Raw genomic sequence first — 18,899 nt, 5'->3', positions numbered from 1 at the left:
TCGTTTTTATGGCTGAATAGTACTCCATTGTTTACAAGTACCACATTTTCTGTAGCCATTCCTCTGTTGATGGACCCTTAAGTTCTTCCAGATCTTAGCTATGGTGGACAGTGCTGCAACTTCAATCTCGTTTTCAGCTTTCTAGGACTACCCTGATTCACTCTATCCCTAAGAATGAGACTCAGAGCTTTTCCCTCAAAATAATTTCATGAGACAGGCTATGGGAGAACCAATTATAGAAAAATGAATCCTACAGTTGCTACCCAGAAAAATTCTTTCAGAAGCGTTTTATTTTAGAAATGGCAAATCCAATTGAACAAAACCAAACAAATCTTTGGTCAAAACTGACCAAGATATCAAACTGAAGAACCAGTTCTGAAATGAGGCAGTAGGGAAAAAAACTCTCTTTCAAGTAACTGGAATATGAATGTTTAGTTTGAGAGAAAAATCTAAGCTCGTTTTAAAAAGGACATACATATTAAGGTATTTCTAAAATCTGTTATATGAACACTGTAGTGTAACCATAAGTAGAAAAATGAGCCACATTTTCTCATCATGATTATCCATAAAAATCATTCACAAAAGAAGTAAATTACAGGAAAATTTCCTCTCAAGATTTTATAAAAGGCATAGCCATATATGTATTTTTGTAATCTGTTTCACAATGACATTACAGTTTCTGGGAGTATTTTGAGCAGATTATCTGGGTAAAAAGCTTTTATTTCCTATTCTATCTGCCTCTGTCACCCAGCCTTTCTGAATCCCAGAGTCACACAAAGGAGTTCTTACATTTTAATCTAATATTTGCAAGAGCTTTAGCATAGAGTAAGATTCTACGACCGTATACACTTACTTCAACTGTCCATGAGTTCTGCGTTTGTGGTGTGAGGAAAGAGATCTTGGAGTTCCATCTCTATGGGACCATCATGGGCCCCATTTGGGTGATGGGCTTGTCTGTAAAAAGGTGCAAATCTGCCCAGTTTAGCTGCTTCACTGGCATAGAACTCGAGTGGTCTCATCTGAGAACCTGGCTCAGGCTTGGGGATCAATCTGCTTCAACTAATTTTCTAAGTGTTTTCCATTTATTTTCTCATAAATGTTCACAGAAACCCAATGAAGTGATCTGATCTCCATTTTAAAGGAGGTACAGAATCCTTCCCAGCCTCTTAGCTATTAAACAACAGCAAATATTCACACTCAGCTTGTCTGGCTTCCAAGTTTCTACTCTTTCTAGCACACTATGCTGCAGTCGTAAAATAACTGAGCATGTTTGTTCATTTCGATGTTAACTTTTTTAAAAGATTCAGAGACATTGAGAAATGTCCTGAATACGATCTCGCCCAAGCAGTCTTGTTTTTCCGAGTGCAGTTGCTTAAGGTTTTAGACACCTGGAGCTTCCCTAAATCATGGATGTGGTGTCTGAGGGTGCACCAAATCTCCAGTCTCTGGAGTCTGTCCTGCGTCTTCCTTTTTTCACGGTGCTGTGCAGCTCAATTATAAATCTAGGTGAAGGTGGTGGATAAACTCCACCCATCCACAGGACGCTGAATGCTAAATGGCACGCGTGGACTGACCGACACTTCAGTCCAGCAGCACCCGGCTGTAGGAAGACGCAGAGGTTAAGTCACACTCTGCTCCCACGCTCCGCTTTCCATTTCTAAGCCAACTAGAGTTTGGGGAGCCCTGCAGAGTCCCGCTGTGCATAATCATGCTTTTATGTTATGCCTGCATGATCCCACAGAGGAGTTAGCATTTACTTGGGTGTCCTGGAGATCGAGCCACTTACGCAAACTCTGGTGGCTTTAACACACAGTTGAGATTACCCAAAGTTACCTGCAAATATTTGGCTACAAAGACCATTCAAATAATCTGCCCTCAGTCACAAGTGTTTGAAGGAGCAAAAGATTTGCTTATTATTCAAGATCGAATTCTCGAAATTAAAATAAAAGATGTGTTATCTGAGTCTACATTGTGCTCCCTTGAAAGCATTAGGTTAGCAAAGACCAACAGTTTAAGTATGCATAAGTAACAGCGTATGGTAAAAGATTCCATAAATGAATCGCTATGAAGTCATGGACGCTTCACCAGCCCTAGATGTTTGGAGTAAATTTTCATTTTAGAACTGAACCGTAAATGATATTCTTTTTACTGTTCATAGCTGATATAGGCCTTATTGGTGCCATCCTATTTCATCTGTATTATATGGTTCACACAAATTAATCAGACCAATTAATTGTCTATATCACCTTGCTACTGCTAAGGTAAGGATTATTTCAATTGCTTAAATTATCCATTTTATTAAACATATTGCTAATTTCATTTATCTGAAATGGTTTACATAAAATATATTGCTTGTATTAAACAAATTAACTACAAAATTGAAAATGACCTTTCACTGGTTCCAAAATTACCACAGTAATCAATAGTTAAATGTAATTATTCTAAATTACAGCAACTGTGAAATAATATCCAACTTTGTGGGTTACTAACTTATTTTGCATAAGTAAATTACTTAAAATATTTAATAATGCAGTGATTCTTTTCATGTAACTTTTTCCTATCATATTTTTCTACTTCCACTTGAAAAACAAGCTGAGTCATATATACACATATGCACAAACACAGACACACACAGAGACATTTGAAAGTATATATTTGAAGTGTATGAGTTTACTCCCTGTCTGCTTAATATATATTTCTTGACTAAATTTATTATAAGCATACTTACCTATTTGTTTTAAGGTGAAGCAAAACAGCAAAACTTAAGTTGGTAGTAGGGTCACAGCAAGGCAAGCCCACAGACTCCCCTCGCCATTATCCCCCGCTAAGCTGAGCTCATAGCAAAAACAGCCTCAAGCCTTGTAAACAGGGCACCTGCGTTCCAAGATGTGGTTGTACCAGGCTCTCGAACCCAGGATGCTGACCCAATTAAGCAGAATGTCAGCCTCTGAGAACGAAGACGCGTTTTTTTCTTAGAATAGCACCTGGCGACCTGCAAACCCCCCATAGAACCCCCACAGTCTGTAAGCCAGGCTGCATACTCCACTGCCTGTGATGAGCCAGCCAGCCTAGCAGGTTGAAATCAACTTGCTGAACCTGACCCTGGCTCTGCCTCTCCATCCTTTTGGTCAACCTCACAGCTGGAAGCGCACATTATGAAAATCAAACACCGTATATTCTCGCTCATAGGTGGGTGTTGAACAATGAGAACACATGGACACAGGGAGGGGAGCACTACACACTGGGGTCTGTTGGGGGGAAATGGGGGAGGGGCGGGGGGTGGGGAGGTGGGAAGAGATAGCATGGGGAGAAATGACAGATACAGGTGAGGGGACGGAAGGCAGGAAAGCACACTGCCATGTGTGTACCTATGCAACAATCTTGCATGTTCATCACATGTACCCCAAAACCTAAAATGCAATTAAAAAAAAAAAAAAAAAAAAAAAGAAAATGTGTACTTATTACAGGCAGGGTTTAAATTTAGATTTTGAAATACATAGAAAGCGAATATAAATCACTTCTGTGTTACTAATGAAGAATCCTAAGCCTACAAACACTGACTTGGGCAAAAGATGTAAATCCAGGTGCGAAAATGAAAAGAACTAATACAGAATGTACCTTCGAAAGACAGGATGGTGTAATGAGATCCCAAGAGAGAATCAACTGCACAACAGTTAACCAGCTTAATAAGGAGTAATAATAAATGTTTACAGTTTCCCCAAAGGAGCTAATGTCCCACCCTGCACAGTTCACCAGCCCTAGACATGGGGGTTATTACACACTTCTCATTTTCTTTAGAGTTAAGAAGCTTAATATATATAAAATAGCGGTAATCAATAATTCAAAACACTGTTTTGATGAAAATATTGGAAAAGAGACACTCATTTTTAAGTCAAATTTTTGTGTACATTTCTTGCTAATTTGGACATATCCTTCAATATTAATAATGTGGACATCTTTTGATCTAGCAACCTAACTTCTGAAATGTACCCTACCTGTGTACATGCACATATACGTGTATTTTTAAAGATGTTCACAGCATTGGTAGTGTAACAAGAAAAAAGTCTAATTGGGAAAACTTAAATTATTACATATTTTTGCCACTATACAATGAACATGGAGTCAGAGAATTGTGTGCGTGCACACGCGCGCGTGCACACACACACACACAGAAACACTTCCACCTATATTTAATTATCCCTTCTCCTCCATCACAAAATGATTGTTCATCTTATTTACCCACAAAAAAAATGTATCTCAGTAACAGTTTTTCTTTCCCTCTGTAATATTTATGCAGATAGACATGTATAGATAACATTGCTGACATACATATCTATATATTATTTTAGAAGATGTAAAATCAACTTTAGTAGTCATTTTCTCTAGAAAGATAGGTAGTAGCAGGCAGTAATAAGGCAGAAAAATTTCATTGAAAATATTCGTGCTGCTTAAAAATTTTATTGTGTAAATGTATTATTTTAAAAACTAAGTAATTCGGGCCAGGTGTGGTGGCTTACACCTGTAATCCCAGCATTTTGGGAGGCTGAGGCAGGCAGATCACATGAGGTCAGGAGTTCGAGACCAGCTTAGCCAACATGCTAAAACTCCATCTCTACTAAAAATATGAAATATTAGCCAGGTGAAGTGGCATGCCTGTAGTCCCAGCCACTCTGGAAGCTGAGGCAGGAGAATCGCTTGAACCTGGGAGGCACAAGTTTGCAGTGAGCTGAGATCATGTCACTGTACTCCAGCCTGGGCGACAGATTGAGACTCTGTCTCAAAAAAAAAAATTAATTTTAAAATATTAGTGAAAATATATGCATCTATTATTATTTTAAAATATACATTTTCTTTCTAACTCTTTCACTCACTATTATTATTTAAGAGACAGGGTCTTGCTCTGTCACCTAAGCTGGCATGCAGTGTTGCGACTTTGGCTTACTGCAACCTCAACCTGCTGGGCTCAGGCAATCCTCCCACCTCAGCCTCTTGAGTAGCTGGGACTACAGGCCTGAGCCCTACATTCAGCTATTTTTTTTTTCTCTCTGGTAGATAGGGAGGCCTCCCTTTATAGTCTACTGGTTTTGAACTGCTGGCCCCAAGCAATTCACCTGCCTGAGCCTCCCAAAGTGCTGTAATTACAGGTATGAGCCACCTCAACCAGACCCAGAAGCCATATATAAGATTACTTTCTTAAAATGAAATAAATATTAAAGGTCTTATTATGAGTTAGACATGACGTACTTTACAGAGAGAATGTGTTATAAATAACTTTTGATTTTCATGTGCAAAACAAAGAAGTAATTCATTAGTTTATGTGAACATTTTGTGTTTAGTATATTTGATAATGCTCAAGTTCATCACCAGCTCAGTATTTAATTTGGTTTCAGAAAAAAATCATTTTTTTCCTAAAATATTTATAGGTGTCTTTCAAATGTGAATTAAAATGTTTGAGGTACAAGAGATAAAGGTAATATTTTATTTAGATACTGCATTGAAATCCATTTGATTGACTAATCTTGGATGTATCACAGGGTAAATTAAATAGTAAGGTTTAATAAGATGATGAAGTATAAATGGATAAAAGAGTGAATGAAAATTCAAGAAAAATCTAAGTGATGGTGAAGTAGGCTGCTACCATTTTATGAAACTACTTTATAAATCTTATCAGCATCTTGTATCACCATCGTACAAAGAAACTCAGGAGCTCAATATTCCAAAAACCAACTATTAAAAAGTAAATTTGCCAGGAGTCATTTCTTTGTCCCTTTTTTTTTTCTAAGTTGCCTGGAAACCCATTTTGTTTCAAAACTGCCCAGAGTTTGAGTTGTGGAAGCACGTGACTAAAAGTTTGTCTCTCCCACTCTAATCTACTGTCCTGATCCAGCAAACACATCTGAAAGACAGCTTCAAATGCAGGCAAGGTGGCAATCTGACAAATCTTTACAGCAGACGTGATGTCATATACAGTAGAGTGATGGCTGTTTATCAATCTTTTATGGTTTTATGGTTTTATGCCAGCAAAAAAAAAAAATAAATAAAATTAGAAAACATTCATTATTTCTCCTAATAACATCCTTCTCCTGTCGCTCCATCCCTGCCATCCCCTTTCCTAGCCCAGTATTTTAGGAGGAATACCTAACGTAGATAGAGTGATGGATGCAGCAAACCACCATGGCATGTATATATCTATGTAACAAACCTGCACATTCTGTACTCCAGAACTCATAATAAAAAACTTAGAAAACAAATATATACAAAGTATAAGGTGGACATTCTCCTTCCTAGTCTACCCCACTCCCATGCTTTTGCCTAGCGATTTCTCCTGTTAAAAAGCCTACACTTTGCTAGTCTCTACCGTATATATGAACATATATAGCCCATTTTTATAAATGCATGTACTTACATGCTTAAATACAAGCATATTACAACTGTTATGTATATAAAATATGTTATTCCTTATGTCTGTTTACCTAGAGAACCTCTCAAACCATATGCAACTGAAGATATGTTATTTTGTTTCACTTATAGCTCTTTCAAATTGGCTAGAAAAACAGAAGCGAACCCTCTGGATTGCTGTGGATTCCAGAATATTTTCACAGTTTGGTTGACTCTTTCACTTATTCAATGTCACCAAAAAGGTAATTCCCTGAAGTATGTATTTTTTTAAATATTAAAATCAGTGAATATTGTGTATTTGTATATAGTTCAAGGACAGTAATGGTCTACAACGTACATTTTTTTAAAAATTTGATTTCTAAAACTGAAATATGTAAGTTGCCAGAATTTACACGGCTTGAGATGGGACTGTAAATTAATGTGATCGCATGTTAGTTTTTAATGGACATAAACACATAAATGATAATTGTCCTTCAAAGTGACATAGCTGCAGCATCACAGTTATCTCCACAATAATGTCACCGCTCAAACTCTTCATCTTCCGAAAATACTATACATTTTTCAGATTTTGATTGTAATTTGGAATATACAAGTATTTGAAAAGAGTCTGGTATCTGTCTTTACTTAATGAATGTAAACGGGCTGTAAAAAGAGGTAGCTATTGGAGCAATAGTACCTTATTTTTCCTTTTAAACATTAGAATTCTTACAGAGATACATTACTGGCTATTCAAGAGGTATAAAATTTATATTTGTAATTGATGTGTTTTAAGATGGTTAATGTCAAGTCATCCGCATCAATCTTTTTGCAAAAGTTTGGTATTTACTAGAAAATAATCTTATTTTAGATGATGTCTACCGACAGTATGCATACACACTGGTCTTTGAGATAATGGTGTCTACGACAAAGACAATAAAACACTTTTTCAAGAAAATTGCAATAATCGTTCATTATTCAACCACATTCAAATGTAGGACGCAATCAGAGTTTATCTTCGTATCTGTTTCTTTATATGCTAGACATATTAGCACAAGAATGTGGCACCGAATATCACAACAGAAATCACAGCCATGTATGGCTAAACATGTAAGAATATGCAGTTTCTTAAAATGTAAAGAAAATTTCATATTCAAAGACACGACATAGTTTTAGATGATGCCAAGATTTACTGGAACAGCTATGCAGTTCGCATGCAGTTAAAGAAATAGCATTTATACCATTCAATCCCAGAATTCTGAACAAGACTCTTACAATGAACAAGATTCTCACAACAGTTGGTGAAAGATGATCCAAAATATGGACAGAGTTTTATCAAACAATAAACAAATTGTACCTCTACCAAGTATGATCAGTGTGATGTCCAGAAAATCCCTTATACGGTGAGAACAGTGTTAGTTACAAACTGCTGGGTAAATTAGTTGACATATGAAAACAGTCAACTATTTGTTCAATTCGTGGTGTCTAATCTAGAGGAGTTCTCACAAGAAATTTGTATCTGTACATATACGCATGTATACTGTAATTACCTCTGATATGAGGTGAAAATGCGCAAATGATGAGAAGTTAAAGGCAAACATACTATCTTTGAGAATAAGACAGAAGTGGCCTGGTGCGGTGGCTCATGCCTGTAATCCCGGCACTTTGGGAGGTCGAAGCAGGCAGATTTCAGGTCAGGAGTTTGAGACCAGTCTGGCCAACATGGCGAAACCCCATCTCTACCAAAAATACAAAAATTAGCCAGGCATGGTGGCGCACATGTGTAATCCCAGTTACTTGGGAGACTGAGGCAGGAGAATCGTTGGCACCTGGGAGGCGGAGGCTGCACTGAGTGGAGATCACACCACTGCACTCACTATACTCCAGTCTGGGAAACAGAGCAAGACTGCATCTAAAGAAAAGAAAAAAAAAAAAAAGAAAGAAAGAAAAAAAAAGGAAAAAAGAAGGAAAGGAAGGAAGGAAGGTGGGAGGGAGGGAAGAAAGGAAGAAAGGAAGGAAGAAAAGAAAGGAGAGGAAGAAAGGAGAAGAAAGAGGAGAGAGAGAAAAGAGGAAAGAGAGAAAGAACGAAAGGGAAGAAAAGACGAAGGAAAGAAAGAAATGGAAGAGAGAAGAGGAAAGAGAAAGAAAAAGAAAAAAAAAACAGAAAAAAGGAAAGAGAAAGAAATGGGGGGAGGGAGGGAAGAAAGCAAGGCAAAAGAGGAAAGAAAGATCAAAGTGGGGGTTCTTGAAGGTCAGGCTGAATGTGGTGCTCAAATATGGGCAACTTTTAGATCAACAGCAAGCAGGAAAACCACCTCAGACATAAGTAGTAACGTTGACTGATGACGTTTTTACAGACAAGTTTATTTAGCCATGGAAAACAGAATAGGACCTATCTTTTAGGGATTTTCTAGGAATTAAAACAGCTCCAGAACATGAAATGCTGAGCATTCTGTGCATGGTTATCATTAATAAAGGCATAACTGCAACTGCGAAGACGTGTTGAAAACAGCAAAAAGCAGGGTCATTCTAAGCACAGGTACATGAAGGAAAATGATGAGGTAAAATGGAACGAATATGTCTGCCTAATTTTCCCTGATAGGACTAAGATCATATCATTCCAGATGATCAGATACTTGTGACCTCAGCCATTCTTTCAGGTGCCAATGGCAGCCAAGAGGGCACCTGCTCCAGCCAAGGTAGTGCAGTGTTCAGAATGTGATCTTCTCCAGTCGTACGTATTTGCTCCCTGCTTCATTTACATAAAATAACTGGAAATTTCCATGGTGTTGAAGAGACATTTCCCTTCTCTTGCATTTTTCAGGTGTTAAAATGAAAACCTGTACCCATCCTGAAGCCACTGCACAACTATGCACTCACACAAAAGTACATATTTAACATGTTATTTCCGTGAACAAAAATCTGTGATCGGATAGTAGATACAATAGTTTTTTAAGGTTGGGCGATAGTGCTGGAATAAACAATCTGACATCATTTTTTAATGTGCAGAATGCTGGTTAAGACTACTTTCTGGCTGGGCGCAGTGGTTCACGCCTGTAATCCCAGCACTTTGGGAGCCTCAGGCAGGCAGATCATAAGGTCAAGAGATCAAGACCAGCCTGGCCAACATGGTGAAACACCGTCTCTACTAAAAATATAAAAATTAGCCAGGCATGGTGGTGTGTGCCTGTAGTCCCAGCTACTCGGGAGGCTGAGGCAGGAGAATTGCTTGAACCTGGAAGGTGGAGGTTGCAGTGAGCCGAGATTGCGCCACTGCACTCCAGCCTGGTGCCTGGCAACAGAGCAAAACTGTCTCCAAAATAAATAAATAAATAAAAGATTACTTTCTTCATTGTTCGAGCATTATTTTTCACTTATTCTCTTTCTAGCCATATGTTCTCTGTCATTACCTATGACGTTCAGTTAGTTATTTTTGCCTCATTTAATCAACCATTTTCTGAACACTTTAGAATTGTATTAAGTCTCTTCCGTAATATCTCATTTTTTGAGGAGGTGAACACTTCTATGCTTTTGGATAATTCTAATACTATTTCTTACTGTACCAAATAGTCTTTCAAAATTTATACCCTCCAGTGAGTCACTTAAGAAAGTCAAAGTCTTTGCTTTCATAAAGCCAATTTCATACTTCATTGGCTTTGTTTTCATTTGGGTAGCTTGCGTGATAAAACCGGTTTCAATAAATTGAAGTAATTTGCTGCCGTTCAAGTTCTTCAAGAAAGAACTGTGTGTTCACAGTTGAATTGGGCCACTAGGTACGTATTCCTAGGAATGTAAGGTCATTGACGCCGCTAGAGAACACTCAGTTGTCACTTTTCTCACAACCTGGGAGGAATTTCTATCTGCGGGTCTAACACTGCATTCAGTATCCAGTAATAGACTGTACTGAGAATCCACACCAAGGAATCCTAGAAACATGACAGAAATAGATTATTAACTGGAACATTTAAATTGCTTACTTAGTAACTAACATCGTCAATGCAGAAGTGTTGTCCCCCTGGAGTGGGACATAAGGAGAGGAGAGAGCGGATGCAGGGATGTGACCTGGGCCTTTCAGCTGGTCAGAAAGGAAGTCTGGGTGTCTATGGCAGGACCCTGGCAGGACCCTGGCCTTGTACCAACTCTTAGAAACCTGACACAGCCCAAGAAGAGAAGGTGAAGCCGTTTCACCAGGCTGAAGGGCCACGTGTTCACTGAAGAGAGCAAGTTATGACTTTTTTTTTGGTTACGTTAACACACCTGAGTTTTTATCGTCACACCTGAGTTTTGAACTGAAACCCATCCTTCATAAATGAGGCATCAAAAGAAACAAAAGACATTTTTTTCAACAATCATCTATTGCTAGGATACCTTTGGGACAAAAGATCACATGAAGAGTGGCTGCAGCTCGGAGTGGTGGCTCACGCCTATAATCCCAGCATCCCAGCTCTGTGGGAGCCCCAGGTGGGTAGATCGCTTTAGCCCAGGATTTTGAAGCCAGCCTGGGCAACATGGCGTAACTCCAATTACACACACACACACACACACACGGAGTAGCTGGGCATGGTGGTGCACACCGGTAGTCCCAGCTACTCAGGAGGCTGAGGTGGGACGATTGCCTGAACCTGGGAGATTGAGGCTGCAGGGAGCTGTCATCAGGCCACTGCACTCCAGCCTGGGCAACAAAATGAGACCCTCTTAAAAAACAGAAGAGAAGAGCAGGAGACGATAGGGTGGAGTGGTAAGAAAGGGTTGCATGGGAGGGATTGTGGAGTTAACCACAAGGCTCATCAGCCTGTGTCAGGTCTGGGAGCCTAACCTCCATCATAACAACAGTGTTTCTTTTGGAAAAGGTACTTAATTTAAATGTACATTTAAAAAGGGAATGTTCAAGACAAACATTTTAATAAATTATTGATCTCATATGAGTTCCCAATTATTATGGATAAGGAAAAACACAAATATATGAGACAAAGTTCTTGCCTGATGGATAGTTATGTTATACCAGGTTAAATGCAACTAATGCAAATGAAAGGTTGAGGCAGACTGATCATTATTATAATGAACTATCAGAATGTGGCCATCCAAAATGCTGTCAAAGCTAAGAGGAAATAGAAAACTCTTTCAGCTCCTTGAATGATTGGGAAAAGAATCCTGAAGTGGATGGCATTTGTCTGGACCTAGAGAAATGAGTAGAATTTATATTATTCATGACAGTAAACAGAATCCTTAAATCTAAGATCCGGATGTTCCTTGGAGAGGCTCTAATCCAAATCCCTCACTCTGCAGATAAGAAAACGGAGTAACACTACAAATACCAATACTCTGTCAACAGAAAATGCTTTCATATAAGATTTTCCACTTCACTAAGCTTGCTCAAATTTGACAGGTATACCAAAAAGGAAGGAATGGTTCCCACATTATCCTGTGACCTCTTGTTTTAGAAACTGCACTCATAGTTAATAAAATCAAAATTAAGTCTCCAAATTAAGATCTAGAACTCCTTTGCAGTTACGTATAAACATTAAGGGTTGAGAAAGCAGAAGAAAATAAGGGAACACAACTAAGAAGTCAGTGTTTATAAGATTTAAGGGATAAAAGATTTTTTTTAAAGAGAAGGTTCAAATAATGTACAATTTTACTGTTGAGTAACTCATCTTTCATGGAAATGAAGACAATTACCACCTCATCATATTATTTAAAAGACAATTCTAATAGCATAAAAAAGTATCTTGGACGTTTTTGGCAGGGGCAGGTGGCAAAATTGTAAAAGGAAGGTTAAGTGTTTCTGTATGAGGTTTCCTGGTATACTACCCCTAAGCTTAGTCATCCCGTGGGAGTTTCATCCCCTCCTCTCCATGTTGTTAATCTCTTCCTAGTTCCCACTTTTATCAATTTGTATCACTTGTATCACCTAAAACTGAGCATGTAACCATAATGTCTAGAACCACAATTTTTTTAGAAGTTTTTAACCTTTAAATTATTGTTCAACTTTATTCAGGTAAAAGACTCAGAAGTGCCCATTTTCAAAGCATTTCCAAATATAGTTATAATACAAAAAAGAATACACTTAGGCCGGGCGCGGTGGCTCAAGCCTGTAATCCCAGCACTTTGGGAGGCCGAGGCAGGTGGATCACGAGGTCAAGAGATTGAGACCATCGTGGTCAACATGGTGAAACCCCGTCTCTACTAAAAATACAAAAAAATTAGCTGGGCATGGTGGCGCGTGCCTGTAATCCCAGCTACTCAGGAGGCTGAGGCAGAATTGCCTGAACCCAGGAGGCGGAGGTTGCGGTGAGCCAAGATCGCGCCACTGCACTCCAGCCTGGGTAACAAGAGTGAAACTGTGTCTCAAAAAAAAAAAAGAATACACTTTATTCACCAGCCTAGGAGGATGTGGATGTTTACTTTAAAAAGCATTGCACAGTACCTGAATTAACATGGGACAAAATATGCCGCTGGACCATCTCCTACTTTCAGTAACTTTGTGTACCCTGATCTAGATCAGAAGAAATTTCACTCTGGAATTATTTTCCATTAAATGATTTCCCAGACAACAGCAGAAAGGAAGCTCAGTCATCTTAAGTCCACATCGGTACATCATTGCACTTTTCACCTTAGAAGCAGGGAGACATCTCTTTCAGATCTAATACTTTTCCTTTCCTGTAACTGTGCAGTTTTAAAGTCTTAGTATCAGTCAATTAATAAACATAAAGGAGGGAAAAATAACTTATTCACCCACATTGCCAGTATCTGACTTTCCTCTTAGTAAGAATGGTCATACGTATCTTTTCGGACCTTGCTCATTTCATCTTAATTTCGCCTTAAAATTTTTCCCTTGAGTGGCACAATGACAACCATGTTTAAGAGCTTTCAATGTTGGTTTCTACAGGAGACAGAAACCAAATCCTGGGACAGTTTAAAAAGCAATTTCTCCATCTTTCTGATGTGTATCCAATTTTCTTATTCACAGACAACACACGTGCACACATATTTCATCTACAAAATTCAAAAACTGATAAATTACCAGTTTCCCTGTTTTTGTTCTGGATCGTAAGCTACAAATGGATATTAGTCAATATTATTTGTGTACGTTCACCCAATTTTTGGTTCTTAGCTAAAAGGTCCCCAAAAGGATGCTATAAACCTCTTTCTAAGGAGATTGAATAGGTTAGGAGATGTACAAAAATATAACAAGCTAATGCAGTCTCTTCAGACTTTGCAAATATTTTTCAGTATAGAGCACTCGAAAGCAAGTACATTTCTTCTGTGGTATAGTTTTATTTCTGTTTTCTCAGAATAATTAAAATGTCTATGCTTATTCATACTCAGGTTGTAACTATTGAAAGAAAATTCAGAAATGGTGAACCAGGAAGAGATGAAAAAAAGACTCAAATGAGCATCTGTCTAATTGGTTTTAAGCCTGCCCCGCTCTTTTTTTTCCAGAATGATTCTGGTGGATAACGTAAAAGAAGCTGTGGCTATGCTTAGAATAGCTGTATAGAAGTTCATGTCTTTTCCCCAATTTTTGTTGATAATTCAGTTATTAAAACCATCATCCTTCAGTGGAATATGAACTGAGCTATTTGTGATTTTCTCTCTTTAGGCTGTCTCTGTGAGTCACGGGAAGTTGGATCCCAGTGAACTCATCTAATTATTTAGCCATTCCCATAATAGAGATAATCAATAGTCATTGCTGTAGCCAGAATACATCTTGGAGCAACCCACATAAATCATGGACATAATCAGCCTGAGAGGGATGGGATGGGAGGAGAGGGAGACAGAGTGAGGATGGGAGAGAAATGGGAAGAATAGGGTGGGATGGGGAAAGAGAAACAATGGTGGCGAGAAGCTGGGAGCAGCTGTTTGGGCATTTTTATATAATTGTGCTCTGCAAGTTTGCCTCCTACATTCCCTATCTCAGTAAATGACTTCATCATCACCCAGTTTCATTACTTAGAAATGGCAACCTCCATAACATATGTACAAAAGCCGGGCATCACGCTCGATACATAGAAGATGCTCAATTGTGCTCTTTTTCTCACCTTTTTTTTTTTCTTTTCAGGTTCTGTCTTTTACTGGCCTTGTGTGTCCTAGCCATATCTCCTGCTGTAATCTGAGTGTCCTGTTCTTGATGACTGGGTTCCAATTTTCCCCCAGACAAGGACTCCTGTGTCCTGTCTGACTTCTGTTCAATTCACTTCTGTTCAATTTATCTTCTACACCAGCACGTCTTTGTCAATTGTTTTACCAAATTACAACCCCAATAGAGTTGATATACATAGAGTAAAACAGAACTTGGCAGCAATTAAAAAGTTACTGAGTACCTATGTGTGAGGGAGACTGGGATTTAAAGAAAAGAGTGTGTGATCTTCAAGAACACACAGCATGGGAGAAAGCACTGCTCTGTAAGCTGCAATTTGGAATTTTTTGTTGTTTGGTTTCTTTAAAGACATAGTGGTCGAGCATAGTGGCTCACGCCTGTACTTTCAGCACTTTGGGAGCCCAAGGCAGGTGGATCATGAGGTCAAGAGATCAAGGCCAGCCTAGACAACATGGTGAAACCTCATATCTACTAAAAATACAAAAATTAGCTGGGCAGGGAAGTGTGCACCTTTAGTAGCAGCTACTCAGGAGGCTGAGGCAGGAGAGTCACTTAAACCCAGGAGACAGAGGTTGCAGTGAGCTGAGATTGCACCACTGTACTCCAGCCTAGTAACAGAGCAAGACTCTGTTTCAAAAGAAAAAAAAAAATAGTATTTTGATGCTATTTGAAAACAAGTGTTTTATTTTCATTTTGCTTTTATTTATGAGAGACATAAACATACTCTACCTGTGAGTAAGGGCAGGAAATGTGAGAGCAAGAATTCTTAATACTCTTCCAATATTGTGCTAATGTACAAGTTAAAATTAAATCACAGAGAGGAACGTATCAATATAAGAACACACGCCAATAAGATACACAAATAAGACCTACAGTAATGTGTATTTGGGTACTGAATTGAGAACTAAGCTTTCTGTTGACCAATGCGGAGAAAAATGGAGTTGAATTAGTTCTGCACTGGTCATTCAATAAGTCAGTCATGTGCTTTGGGAGGCCAAGGCAGGCAGATTACTCCTGAGTTCTGGAGTTCCAGACCAACCTGGGCAACATAGCGAGACCCTGTCTCTATTAAAAATAAAATAAAAATCTCTGGGTGTGATGAGGCATGGGCCTCTAGTTTCAGCTACTTGGGAGGCTGAGGAGGAAAAACAGCTCAAGCCCAGGAGGTAGAGACTGCAGTGAGCCATGATTATGCCACTGTACCACTCCAGCCTGGGTGACAAAGCAAGATCCTGTCTCAAAATAATAATAGTAAGGCAATCACAAGTATTTATTGAACGTACTTATTGAGGATAAGTACGTTCAATAAATACTGATGAACACTCGAAATATGTTCTTCCAGGTAAAGCTTTTTAAATTAAGACAAATTATAAGAACAAGGCCTCCGATGATACAAATACAGCCATCAGTAGGATTTGAGCAGGACCCACACTGCCATCGTAAAGGATGGGACCTTACCACAGTGAGTTTTATTTCTTGTCTATTTAATTCACTTTTATGCGTTCTCTTTCATACCTCATGTAGTCTCATCTTTTCTTCTTCTTCCACACTAAGATTATACCTTCCCAAAGATGTATAATTTAATGTATGTATCATGATATATATATGATATATATATACATCTCTGTATATAAAATATATATAATATATATTATATATTATTATAATATATATTATATATAAAATATATTTTATAATATATTTAAAATATATTTATATATAAAATTTAAAATATATTTTATAATATATATTATAAAATATATAGATTATATTATATATAATATATAATATATATAAAATACATAAAATATATATAAATATATATAAAATATATAAAATATATAAAATATATATAAATATATACATATTATATATAATATATAATATATATTTTTAAATATTTATATATAAAAATATAATTTAATGTATATTATATATATAATGTATATGTATAATGTACAATATAATGATATATATCATGATAAATATATCCATGTATGTATAATATATATCATGATACATAGATACATTTATATATCATGATGTATATATTATATATGTTATATACGATATATATATAATACAAATATATATCATGATACATATATCATTTGATATACATGTAATTATATATATATATATATATATATATACACACACACACATATATATATCATTTTATATATATAATGAAATACTGTCTTTAAGAAGTCTGCTTTATCACCAGCGGGGAGGAAGAGGAAGATCTCCTCTGGTGTCTTTAGTAACTTAGGGCAGCAAGATGCTTCGTAAGCTCTGAGCAATGACCAGCTTTCATTGAGCTTGGGAAGTGTCCATGCCTCTCTCCTCTCTTTGCTTAGTGCAGGATTCTGCTTTATGTCAGTTTGACTGTCTGAGATTGATTCCAAAACCCCAAACTGAATGCCTGAGCTCCTCCTTGTCAAAGTAGCTCCTTGGTTCCCTCTCTTCATCTGTGTAATACTTCATTTCAGGGTTTCTGCACATCAGAGACCATCTAAAGTAATCTCATTTGCAGTTTGGAACAAATTGCTTCTTATGGATGACTCGTCTTAACAACTGTATTTAGGTGAATTATTTTGACAAGCAGTGGCTCTAAACAAATTCCACTAGGGGTGACAGTACAATACACAGGCATAACCCAGAGGTCTTGGGGTTATTTCAGAGGTTCATGTTCTTACACGGTGATTCTTGGCAAATAAGGCATTAATCCTATCAGGCATTACCCATTCTGATTAAAGCAGACCTTTAGCTGCTAATTACAACTTTAATTTTAGATTATCAACTCAACAATTATAAAAATTATTCGGTTTTTTCCTATCATTTTATCAGGTAAAGAATATTGAACATCAGAAAACTGGTAACAAATTATGTACTTATAATAGCTTTTTATGCGACGTGCACAAAACTGAAAAATTCTTGAGTCAGATTAAATGTTATAACATTGTGTATTTCCTCCAGAAAATCTAAATCCTGATACTCTCAATTTAAATCAACATGCACGCGCACACACACACACACACACACACACACACGTTATTCATCTTTCAAAATATCACTCAACAATATAAGTACAATAAAGTTTATTGGATTAATAATAAGAAATTCCCCAGACCTGAATATTAAGTGAAAAAAACTGAAAGCAAAATGAGAAGTAGACGGTAATACAGGAAGAGAGACGGTGAAAAATTAAATAGAGAAGCAAACACTGACACAATGGTAGCTGCCTTTTATTTTAGTTAAATAGTGTTGATTTTTCAATTTAAGGTTCTTTTGTTCCTGAAGTTGCAGAGACTGTTTCTCACAATCCTCTGAAGAAGACAATTTTAGGAAGAACTCAGATTACTGAATTGCAAACATGTTGTACTAAGACCATTTAGGGTGGCAAGCTCTCATCGGATTATAGAGGCAGCCATTGATTCTGAATTCCTTGGACAACTTTGTTGCCAGTTTGAGGCAAATATGGAGCAAGCCTGCCCCCTCCCAAACACACACACACACACACACACGCACGCACACACACACACACACAGAGTACCTCCCAGCTGTACATAATGTAACCAAAGCATTACATTACCACTGGCCACCAGCTGCCCCAGTCTGCCAGGATAGGGGGTCTCCTGGGCACAGAACCTGGTGCTGAAGTCAAGAGATTCCTAGAGGATGCTGGACACTTAGTCTTGCTGGTGCAGCCACCAGAATGGTGACATGTGGTCTGGCTGAATGGAAAGCCACACATCCTTCAGGCATCCTTGCATCACACTGCTGTGGAGACAGCACAGCTAGGAGCTCAACTCGGGCCACACGACTGCCTGACAGCACTTGAACAGCTGAAGTGCTACAGTCCAGTCCTTAGGGATGTCATTGAAAGAACTCGCATGTGTATCCCTCGCCCCACACCTGCAGGACCCACAGCCTACAGACCACGCCTGCTTGGTTATGCACAGGCATCCATCACAAACCCATCCAGTCCACAGCGGGCTTAACCACCCCCAAACCTAATTGGGAGTCCCTACTTGAGTGAATGCATCAGCTTTTCACCTAGATTCCCAAAGGAAGCAGCTGCGATTCATTCTTGATTCTTCCCACTCTGAGAGCACGGTCAGCCCAGGATGGGGTCCTACGCCATTCTGTGGTAAAACCCCAAGTCTCCTTATCCGCCCCCATCACGGCTGCCTTCCTTACAGCGCTTACCTACCGCCTCTCACGGCTAACTCCACTCCTGACTTCCGTGGACTTCAGATGCAGCCTCTTATTCTGCAACCCTGTGGTTAGGCATGCACCTTCATCTTACTTTTCTCCCAAAACACACCTCTTGATTTTCAAGATTTGGCTCTGGTGTGCCTCTGGGGTGTCTTCTCTGCATACCCTACCCTAGTCTGGCTGTACCCCCACTGGAGTATAA

The 18,899-nt window shown here is 38.3% G+C and overlaps 1 protein-coding gene across 2 annotated transcripts in view; it reads right to left on the bottom strand.

Moving 5' to 3' along the window:
- Window positions 1-18,899, bottom strand: part of CSMD1 (CUB and Sushi multiple domains 1) — a 2,098,967-nt gene that overhangs the window by 1,527,768 nt on the left and 552,300 nt on the right. The gene's annotated exons all lie outside the window — the stretch shown is intronic.

Source organism: Saimiri boliviensis, chromosome 13 (assembly GCF_048565385.1).
Source record: "Saimiri boliviensis isolate mSaiBol1 chromosome 13, mSaiBol1.pri, whole genome shotgun sequence".
NCBI classification, from domain to species: domain Eukaryota; kingdom Metazoa; phylum Chordata; class Mammalia; order Primates; family Cebidae; genus Saimiri; species Saimiri boliviensis.
The sequence above is the reverse complement of the archived record's forward strand: the minus strand, read 5'-3'. Positions and strand labels throughout refer to the sequence as shown.